A 12,268-nucleotide genomic window follows, 5' to 3' on the forward strand; every position below is an offset into this window, starting at 1 on the left:
AGCCGACCGACCGACCAACCGACCGACCGACCGACCGACCGACCGTCCGACGGACCGACCAACCGACCGCCCCCATATGAATCGCGGAGCACTCGCCAATTTTTGAACCAACGAAAACGGGTCTTCCCTTCCGTCGTAGCAGTTTTATCTTCTTCATCATGAGCTTTTTAAGTCTCGTCTCGTTCGTTTCCATCTACTGGACGGACGACGAATGGAATGGGCACGGATTATGCGAGCTTGACACCCCGAGCTCCATGGTTCGTTACATATAAAAGTCCTTATTTTCCAACGAGAGTAACAAAGCTCGATGGCCAACTATCGACAACCTCAGCCCCTCGTAATAATAATAATGGCATTCGTTATCGGCCAAATGCAATAATTACACTTTTAAACAATGTTGCATCATTCGATTTACCGCTCGCAAAGCGGCGCCTTTAATATTTCGTTAATGCTGTTCAATTAAAAGTTTTCATACCCGTAATATATTTGAGCGCCTTTCCGCAATATCGCTCGTATTAATGCATCGTACGTTTAGTCGACAATAAAAAAAGATGTGACGATGTAAATTACAAATATGTTTAAATATCGCGAGTAGGTCTAAGTAAAATTTAGTCGACATCGTGAGAATTAATTCAGCATGCTCTTCAAGGGGGTAATGATGACAACAATTTTTATATTCCTTGCATTTGCCATCCAAATAGGTTATTGTTCATTATTGTCGGTTCAGTATTCTTCGTAATTGTTAGTTGCTTTAAATTATTTGCGATTTATATAAATATATTTCGTACATTCGTACGAGTCTGCATGTAAAAAGTCATTGTTAAAAAAAAAAAAAAATAAATAAATAAATAAATAATCATTTCTGTCATTTTTTAAGTCATTTTTTACCTACTTGATAGATATGTTACGCATTATAATGAACAATGTGCACGTAATTTTTCCAATTAATCATTTTTGTATTGATAGTAAACAGCAACAACAACTACAAATTCTTCCCCCACCGTGTCGCTATATTAAATCAATAAAACACATTAATATATGCTGCCGTGGCTCAAACATTACCTACTTTTTATAAGTAAAAATACTTTAAGATCAACGTACATTTTTCTAATTATACGTCTATGAGTATTAATGCCAAGTTTGATTACATTAATTATTCGATAAATTTTTTATCTAACTTTGAAATACTTCGTTGCAATATATTTTTCCATGTTAGTCCTCATGAGCGTGAACAATAATGAAATAAATTGTAACGAGTCCAATAATAAGTTTATAATTTTTTTTTTTTATGTCATAAATTCATTATTATAAAGCGTTTCAATTGTAATAAGACTCATAATAATTAATCATTTAAAAACACAATTAATTAGCAATAATAAAAATAGAAAACAACAAATTGGTTTCATTCTTTTCTTTACACGGTCAATATTTATATTTTTTTGTTTATCACATTGTTGCTTTACTACTGCACTTGCAATTTAATTATTTTATCTCCAAGTCCTGTGTATTAATTTAAAGGGTATAAATAATCATCCCGCAATTATAAAAGAATTCTTTATAAAAGATTTTTAAGAAACTTTAAATTGACGAATGACATTTATTATCGTAAGTCCCGCATCCCATAATATTAGTTGTAAAAATAATAAACACAACTCACAGCAAAATTAGTGCATTTTAAATTATAAAATTGAATATATACTTTAATATTACTATTTATTAACTATTTTTTCGTAAACGTTTCAAAACTTATTCTATAGTTTCAATTACAAAAGTTCTGTCTATTATGTGAATGTGTTAAGGCAAAGATATTTGAAAATACATCAATTACATTAATATGTTAACTAATATTAAAACGATGTTTTTCAATAAATAATTCTTGAATGATAATCCAAATACATTTTTCACGTCAAACAAGACTCCTCGGGCACATTGTAGTGTATAGTGCGTAAAAAATTTTAAATATAATTATTAGAGTCAAATTAATCATATATAATAAAATATACAATCACATAAATAATTTATATATTGTCGCATAAGAAACATTAAGCGCGCGTTATATTAAATTTGTTAATAATAGAGTATGCAAGCAATTTTTCATTGAATTTTTAAAACATTAAAAATTTTTTTTTTTTTTTTTTATATAAAATTTGTTTAATATAATAATTTAATAATCGATTGAAAGGAAAAATCATAATAGATAACAGTTATTATTTAATAATTAAAAGTAGATTATATTTTATTTTATGTTTTTATTGGGGGCAAAAATATCATCAACAGAATCCAACGAAATCAATCACCTGGTGCTACAAAATCTCTAAAATCGATAGTTGCGATTCATTTTAATCGCGTAACACTGAAGCGTTCTGTTCTCTATGCACATTAACGTTAAGACATTTTTTAATCATACGTTTGAAATTAATTATAAACAACCGTTTAAATATCAGCATTTTTGAAGGTTTAAATATCTTATCTCGTATATTGTAGTCACTTTCTTCACGTTCACTACTGAACGTTCAATGTTGAAAAACACATTAATATGATTGTAATTCGGTAAGATTCGAAATTTTATGTGTATGAACAGCTAGAGTATTATTCAATATTGAAAGTCAAATAGGAGGGGACAATAAAGCTTATCTATAAATGAGAGATGAAAAACTATATACTGATATTCCAAACGGAACGGTTTTAGCAATGACTTATTCAATTTTTCATAATCGTGCGACGAAAATTGATCGACACTTATGATTCATTGATAGTTTATAGGATACGTAATGATGAATCGCGCGAGGCAACGCTTCGATTGATTTTCATTTACATTTCATAATTTCCACGATCAATGCTCATCTTTAACTATAAATTACGCGCGCCAAATATAATTAATTTAAAAACTTTAATAAATCGTCTGACATTTATTAACAAATGCTATCCATCCTTCTCATTTCCTATTTAATATACGTAATAAGACATAATACTTATTGTTAAAAAATTTATCATTTACAATTTTATTAATTTTTGCAAATTATTCCGTAATTTTTAAAACTTAAAACGACAAAATATTACTTCACAATGTGTAACGAGTTTTTAAACTTTTTTTCTTTTTTTTTATAGTTATGGAATTTTAAATTCATTACGCTTGACAGTTCGTTGCATCAGTATTAACAAAATATTTATTTTATAATTCAATAGTAATACTATTAAAATAAATAATATGGAACTCGCAGTAGTTATAATTATTTTATTAAAAATAAATTTATCAATTCATGTGCATTTGCAAATAGTATAATTTACTCTTTTAACTAAATTAAAAATTATTTGATTAAATTGTGTCTACTTTATTTACACTTTTGCGGATTTGACTTTTAACATTATTTTTATTTCAATATAATACAGATAATTTTAAATAAAAATATAATATAAAACGTAATAATAGCATTGTAGTTACATAAATATATATATATATATATATATATATTATTGAAGCCCAATATGTGTCGAAGCTTGTAAGGATTAAGCTAAATCTTTACACCTTATGTAACTTAATTTTATAGACACTAAAGAAAATAATCTTACGTTTGTTACTTCACTGTCAATAAATCATACCATTAATTTTTAAACGAATGACTCAAAATTTTATAGTTGCAAATTCAAAGTAATAAATGCTAGTTTTCACAATAAGCTAATCCATAATAAAATATATTCGGATGAATAACATAGAATTATTCGATTAAAATAAACGAAAGTATTATAAAACTTCGATTCAATTAATTATAATAAGCAATGTAGAAATTACTTGGTTTGAAAATTTTTGAATGAGAAAAAATTGTCGTCGGTAAATACAGGATCAACTCGGTTAACGCGCAGAAAAACTTAGAATATTTCCTATTAAATGATACAGGTACAACTTAATATACACATTATTAAATTAATTTTCTTTTTTGTTTTTAAAACCATAGTCTTCACATTTTTAAAAGGTTTGTTTACATCATCTATTCGCATATACATCTATATAGTTTCCAAAAACAAATATATGATATCAATATCAATTCGTGGAAATAATTAAATCTCACGTATGATTTTTGTATATTAATTGACGCAGTTTATGTATGTAAATAAAAGTGTCATACACCATTTGCAATAATGAAAAATTTGTGATGCCTCAGATTAAAAAATTATTTGAAATTGCTTTTTATAGAAATGGTAGCTCAATAAATTGTATTTAACTTTTTAACTCCCACTGTGAGATTCGTATGTACAAATGATTTTTAGTACGATTCAGTGTTTGCTGTTTTGCTTATCAAAAACTCGTAGATTACTAAGTAATATTCAGTGTAGTTCGAATTTCTCCAGCCATCGCTATTTATTGCAATAAAAATTATTTTGTGTCTTATCAGTAATAAGTAATAGTAAAATTAATTTAACGTTATAGATAGTGCCTTAGTAATTTATGGCACATACATATCAACTATTCGACAAAAAAAAAAAAAAAAAAAAAAAAAAAAAAAAAAAAAAAAAAAAAGTCGGAATAGTTTATTCATTTATCAAATTTATAAAAAATATCTTAAATACTTTCGAAATCTGGATTATTATGAGTAGTTAGAAAATAATATTGTATGCGTCTGATAAACTGTAAAAAACGTTAATTGATACAATGAAATGGATTATTTTCTACGTAATATGTTAGTTGCGTCAATTTTATTCGTTGACTACCAATTTTCAAACATAATCCTCAAATATTCACTATTCCGTCTCATTCTGTAAAATCGAGTATTTGCTCGTATAATAAAATTTCTTTATTGGATATATTTAATTACAGATTTTTATTTATCATTGAAATGGGAAAATATCAACATGTAATTTAACAGTACATATAAAGTGTTTACATAATAATAACTAACTGTAAAATTAAGTGTTGATAATGTTTGTATGAATAAAAATAAGGAATAAAAAGAAGGGGGGAGGGAGTGGTGGAAAGATCCTTTTTAAATAAAAAGTTTCTATAATTAATTAAATGGCAATAGAGTTTGTTTTATTATAGAATCAGCACTCTTACAAAAAAATTAATTTTACATCAGCCACAGTGGTGTTAAAACATAAACAAGTGCAATAATAAAGTTTACGAACTCAGCGACAGAATTATTTCAGTTATATTTCAGACTTTACCGATGAATGGATAAATTATTCACACGAGTTAAAAACATTTATTTTTATATATGCTTCATAATTTCTTTTTATTCTAGGGAATAATTTTAAAAGATTATTTTTTTTTTTTTTTTTTTTTTTTTTTTTTTTTTTTAATTACTTGAAGAACTTAAAGTAAGTTGAAATTATTCTGGTTTATCAATTAAAAGTATATTTTATTTGTTGCGTAAAAAGACAATCGGAAATGTGATTTTAATACAGCATTGTAATATCTTATAGATGTATTTATAATAGTAATTGAAAATTTTGAATGAAAGATTTTTATGAATTCTCCGTAGTCGAGTATAGTAAAATTCTCGATTAATTATTGGACTGATAATTTTATGAAAAATTCAATTATTTCTATTGTTCTCATCATTTATGATTGCAAAAAGTTGTTAATTATTGATGTAATGTAATTTTAATGGAGTACAATTAATTCGATATTAATGCATTAACTACATGTTCACAATGCTGTTAACGGAAAGTTCTGTTACGTAAGTAATGCATTTCTTTAGCGAATAATAAAACAATACATCCTTATAAATAGTGCACAGAGCACTGATCTCATAAAAATTTCTGCATAAAAAGTGAGTTAAGAGAGGAGAAAGAAGGGCGCATCGGTGCATTTTTGATTTTCATTGTATTTTTACGTCTGAACATCACTTTCTCGTAAATTCTGAATAAATTACGTTGCTTTTCTTATACGAGCTGTAGATCTTATTTCGCTTGAAAATTATTTATTGTTTTGATTTTATGTCCATTGTAAATCACGTCCTAATTAACAGATATCATTGGAAAGCCATTTATTTCAATTTTTTACATAATGAATTTTTAATATGTTAGATTTTAAATAACTCGTGTAATAAAAAATACAATATATTTTCTTATCTTGTATACTGTACCCATTAAATTATACGAACGCACAATGCTACAAACTAAAAATATAAACCTTAAAAACGCTATGAAAATGGAATTTCAAATAATTATCAATGAAAACATTTGAATTTATTGAAAATACATATTTACCATTCACGGGCATTCTGTATTTCAGTAATACAATCGAACATTTATTTCGAGTTTTAGGTCGCTACATTTATAATCCATAACACTTAACATTTAACAATCGGCAAATAGATTTGAAATAAGTAAAAACATTAATAATAACAATAATAATAACAATAATAATAACAATAATAACAATAATAATAATAATAATAATAATAATAATAATAATAAACTATTTTATTTAATCGTTGATTAACTTAAAGCGTGTATATTGAAAAAAAAAAAAAAAAAAAAAAATTGCTCTACTCTGTAATTGACAATTTTAGTGCCGAGGGAGCCATTTGTGTCGAAAATTCGTCACAATATAACTCAATGGAAATGTAGAGAATAATATAATTATCGATGTCATAAAGTTGCAAATTGGTCGATTCTATTAGGAATGCGAATCACAGCGGGAAGCACAAATTTTATCATGACTCCCGCCGTGGATGTTGACTGTCCATGAATTTTTACAATATCATTGTATAAGCAGCTGCTGTATAATGTATATCAAGTGCCGATGAGTGGGTGGAGTAAGAAGGGGAGGGGGGGGAGGGACGAGGGAGACGAAGCGCGGTCGGTCTTTGATAGAGGAAACGTGTCATGCCGTTGTGAGGCGTCGACGAATCACACATTAAGATCGAGCAACGATAATGGGGAACTCAAGGACACGGAAAATATCGATAGGTAAGCAGAGCATAAGGGAAAAAGCGGCAGCTCGCCAGACTACTCAAATCAAGTGAAATCACCGTCCGCACGTTTTATTGATTATAATTAAACGGAGGTGGACGCAGGCATTTATCGGTTAGCTAGGCGGCGTGTGTTTGTGCACTCCGTGCAATTCGTTCCGTCGAGAAACTCATTTCACACTGGCAGTCGCGATATCGATGATTGGATATTCTGGAGGAGTTAGCGTACAAAGCCTGAAAGAGGAAGAGCGAGATGGAGGGAAAAATAAAGACCAAGAGAGAGGGACGGATGGACAGTCAGACAGGCAGGCAGACAGCCATCTAGACAGACAGACAAATAGAGAGAGAGAGAGAGAGAGCAGGAGGAGCAAGAGGAGCAGGAGGAGCAGAAAAGCAAAGGGGGGAAACGAGCGAGGGCGAGTATAAGCTTTTCCCGCGGATTCAGCGAATTTTAATTGACCAATTGAGGTCAGCAGTCGTTGCGTTGCTATCGTTTTCTCTCTGCTTCTCTTTCTTATAAACTCCTAGTTGACAATACTTATTGCTTATAAATGCAGACAATTTCACTTTAGATTCGTTAACCCTCGTCCAGACGCACGGATCTTCTCAACGCCGCTTATTATGAAGAATCTCTCGGTGGGATTCTATAACAGTTCTGGTCATCGCCGCTTGATCCCTTTCTCTTTAACTCCCCTCTCTCTTTCATTCTCTCTCTCTCTCTCTCTCTCTCTCTCTCTTACTTTATCTCTCGGCATTTCTACTCTCTCGCTATCTCTTTGTCATTATCAATATCCTAATGAACAGTTCCATCGATCCTCGTACTCCGATACGTGAAAGAATCTCTTTCGATTAATACGTATTGATTTCGCTCGTAGTTCTCAATTTTTCGTTAATGACTCTAGCGTAATAAAATTATATCCTCGTCTAGATATTTTTTGCTCGGAGAACTTTGCCATTAAAATCTAAAACATCCTATATAATCCTATGTAATGCATCGACGGGCTTATTATAATCTTTGTATTAGATATAAGCTGAAAGGATTATTTTATTAAAGTATTCCTTTTGGATAATTATCGATGACTAAAGTTTTAAATAAAACTTTTAAAATTGCTGATCTATATGTAAATATATAACATTCTCTTCAAAAATTACGATTATAGTTGAAGCACTAGTGAAATATTGACGTGTTATGCTTATTTATTTTCAAAGGTTTGAGTTATCAATATTTCTACCAGAACAAAAATATTAAATGCCAAGATTTATTTGTGCCTATTGTCTTTGATGCTTGATTGTTTTATTTACTACTTTTTTTTTTTTTTTTTTTTTTTTTTTTTGTTTGTTTGTTTGAATTATAAAAGATACCAAATACTAGTTATAAATTTTTTTCGAAAGATCGCAGTTAATCTTATTCTCCTTGAGTTACCATCAAATGCCGGTCTGGTATGTCCTAATCATTACAATCTACAGATTAATACGAATGAGGTAAATATATTCCCTTCGTTCATCGCACGTACAATAGGCATCTAAAGATGAAACTGGTGAAAGTCGAATTCCAAAAAAGTCTTAGTTTTAGGAAGGGAAACGCGCTGCGATCGTTATAAAGCAAAAATTTCGATCTTCGAATGAAGCAATTGCACGCTCTTTAAATTATGAAGTTCGGAGGCGAATTCTGGTCCATTCTCTTTAATCGCGTTGTCGCTAAACAGCGCATTTAGATTCAATACGGGAAAAAAAAATTTATTACCAAGGTGAATAAGGGAGAGTGGGATAGAGGGACAAAGCGGGAGAAGAAAAAGAGGATAAAAATATGGGTACACCGCTTGGCTTGAAAGTAGAGATTCTATTGAATGGCGAAAGCGTAGTCTTGAGGAGCGCGCGTCGGTCTCACTCGGCACCCCGGAACATTAGCTCTATCTATCAGTACGTGCATGCATATGAATAGCGCCCGTGCTATTGTTCTCCTCCTCCCTCGTGAGAGTTCGCCGATGATAATGGATAAGCGATCATTTCAGAAATTTCAATCCTATCATTGTATTGGTTCTGAATATTGAAATAGCAATTAGTCACTGTTCGCTATTTTTTTTTCACAAGCTGCTACGTTATTTTGGACATTTTTTTTTTTTTTTTTTTTTTTTCAAACTCATACTTTTATTTATCTGTCGTGGCTTTTATATTCAATTCGCGTAACGCATTTGATAGACGTGATAATGACTTTTACTTTTCAGCCGAAGCTTTCGGAAAACCCCTTGCTACTTAATCGAAATTTTATTCTAAGCATTAGCTCCACTCGCCTAAAAGCATATGCTTACCTTTTTGCACCGACCTCGTAGTGAAATTTAAGACCTTAATTGGCAAATTGTTAAAGAGAAGGAGAAATGGAGGGAAACGTTTAATCATCGGTAAAAGGTTTAATCCTTGACACTTTGGTCCGAACAATTCTCTAGAGAGAATTCGATAGCGTCCAATGACCAATTATCTATGCAGGCATCGATTATTTAAATCAGCTCGATAATATCATACTAGTTTCGATGCGTGTGTGCGCGCGCGCGTGTGTGTGTGTGTGTGTGTGCGTGCGTGCGCGCGCGCTCGCGTAATTAAGACAGTCGTTATAGGCTCCTTTATATTAATGCCGGCACTCGTTTATAGAATTAAAGGTTTAAGCGGTAAAGTAGTTTATTGTGAAGTTTCTCTGTCGACGGTCTTACCCAGCTTCGTATTTTTAAGCTAAAGGATTTTCGAGTTTTCGAACCAAAAAGGCGAGAAGAATGCCAAAGTATTAATTATTTAGTCCCGATAATATCATTGACAAAGCTCGTTCCTTTTAAATACTTGTCGATGATTAAGATTTATAACGGCGAATTTAACATTCACACATTGTTTTGAAAGTTAAACATTATCTTCTTCCTCGTTGTAAAATTATGATAAAATAATTGGATGTTTGTAGGAAAGATTAATCACCGGTAAACACTTTCACGAATCTGTAAGTATTTATCCGTTGTAGCTGATACAATAAATGTCGTAGAATCGGTTTATAGAACAGTTTCATTATAGTAAAATGGCCTTACTTCAATAATTAATCATTAAGAAATTTCATTATATCGTAACGACAAAAATAAAAATAACAAAAATATTATATTAATGTATGTGGCATATTTAAAATAATTATGCTATATAATAATTTTTACCGTTGATGAATTTATGTGCATCGTGAAAGATTTTATAACTTACTAATAGGCGGTTCCAGTCTTTGAATAAAATTTACAGTTTTCTGTTTATACAAAGCCTAAGTAAAATTTAAATAGGCTGCACTTAAATACATATTTAAAAAATGTTATAGATACTTAACAATTATCTGTATCAATTTGCTTATCGATTATATATATATATATATATATATATATATTTAAGTACAGTATATATTAAACAATCGCAAAGATTCGACACTTTTCAAAAAAACTTAAAAAATTTTATATTTCATGGATAGAGAATGTTTCTTCAATTTATGAATTTTTACATTTCTCTATGTAAAAACATGTGACCCTGGTCAAATTAACTAACGACACAGTTCTCATATAAATAATTTAATGAAAAACTATTTTGAAAATGAAAATCTGATTTGTATAGTTCATAACAAAAGCTTTATAAAATGTCGAGGCATGCAATTTCTTTATAGAATTTTAATAAACACATAGAAATAACGGTGAAAGCAATCGCAGCGGCGCAAAAATCATTCAATTTTCTTCGCCGTATATATGCTTTGAGAAAATAATTCATATAAACTTCCAGGACTTCGAATAATAACTTATATATTTGTTATATAAGTTACGAAACAAAAATTTTATTCGTACTATTAAAAATATATTCTTGTAGTATTTTTATTTTATTTTGTTAAAAGAGTTTCGGCAGAGTAAAAATGACGTAATTACATTATAATAAGTATAACTGCAGTTTTATTTGATCAAAATTATATGATAATAATATTCATAGCCTTAACGATAATTTCAATAAATTCTGTTTAATAAAATTATCCGTATTATTGTTGTAATTGAAATATTTTTGTATACTCTAATGGAGCATTTAAGTAAGTGCGTAAGCGAGTGAAAATTTTGAATATATATGAATAAAATTAATCTCGTTAATCGAATTTCATTTAACAAATTTTTTTTTATATTTTCACATAAATTAACTATAAAAATTCTGCCTACCATCTCTAGTGATTTAATATATTGTAAAGCTATGTTTATATATAATATATACAATGTGCAATATAGAATAATTACGTTATGTGGGAAACAGTGGAAAACCTAATTTTTCGTAAATATTCCATGCCAGTATTTTTTTGTTTTTTTTTTTTTGTTTATCATTACAAAGTAAACGATGAATCTTGAAATTCGATGATAATATTAACGGACATATAGTTCCTCAAGGCTAATAATGTACAATCATTATCAAATTTGCATTTACAAGAGATAATCGAACGATGTCAGGATAGAACGTACAGTTGTTAAATACGATTCAGCAACTTAAAATAAAAATATCGCCAATGAAAGATGCGTAGTCATATAAATAGAATTGAGATTAAAAATAACTTTTAAAAGGGGGCCGATAGAACGACTACTCGTACACCAAAGAAAGATTTTCGTGAATATTATTTCCATACCCAAACGACTTAACTAGTTTTACAATTTACTATTTCGTGTGCACATAACGCAATTAATAAAAACATCCATAACAATTTGTATTTGAAATTCGATGCGTTACTGGAATATTGTAATCTGTCATAAATACAAGTGTATTGTCTTCCCTAAAAGTTACAATATTTACGAATGAAATTATTAATTTTTAATAATTTTTTAATGAAAGTAGATTAAAGATAGCCGGTTCCATGTCAGCCTTTGCCATGTTAACGACCAAATAACATTTACCGACCGGTTCATCCACTCCAATAATACTTACGACTTCGATGATTAATTGATTTTGTAAAGAATAACGAAACCGTATAGTGTATCCCAAAACATATAAATCTAATTCGATTCACGAGCGGAGGCCGGAATCACTGAAAGCCCTTGAACTCCCAAGGCGTCTGCCACTCATGGAATCCGAAAACCAAAGGCCACACGCTCGCCTTTGGTCTCGAGCTCCTGCGTTCATCTATAAATCGCCAGTCAGGACGAAGGCCCGTGACGTCGTCAATGGCTTTTACCGAAAGTAGAACGAGTAAAAAAAGGCTGTTTTTGCGTGCGTCAACCTAAGAAAAATCGTGATTTTGCCTCCATAAGCATCTCTTTCCACCCACCGACCCACACCTCTCTCTCTCTCTCTCTCTCTCTCTCTCTCTCTCTCTCTCTCTCTCT

At 30.0% G+C, this 12,268-nt stretch overlaps 1 protein-coding gene across 1 annotated transcript in view; it reads left to right on the plus strand.

Annotated features, from left to right (window-relative positions):
- The window catches only part of LOC105359787 (uncharacterized), a 52,184-nt gene that overhangs the window by 923 nt on the left and 38,993 nt on the right, over positions 1-12,268 (plus strand). The gene's annotated exons all lie outside the window — the stretch shown is intronic.

Source organism: Ceratosolen solmsi, unplaced genomic scaffold, assembly GCF_000503995.2.
Source record: "Ceratosolen solmsi marchali unplaced genomic scaffold, CerSol_1.0 scaffold29, whole genome shotgun sequence".
NCBI classification, from domain to species: domain Eukaryota; kingdom Metazoa; phylum Arthropoda; class Insecta; order Hymenoptera; family Agaonidae; genus Ceratosolen; species Ceratosolen solmsi.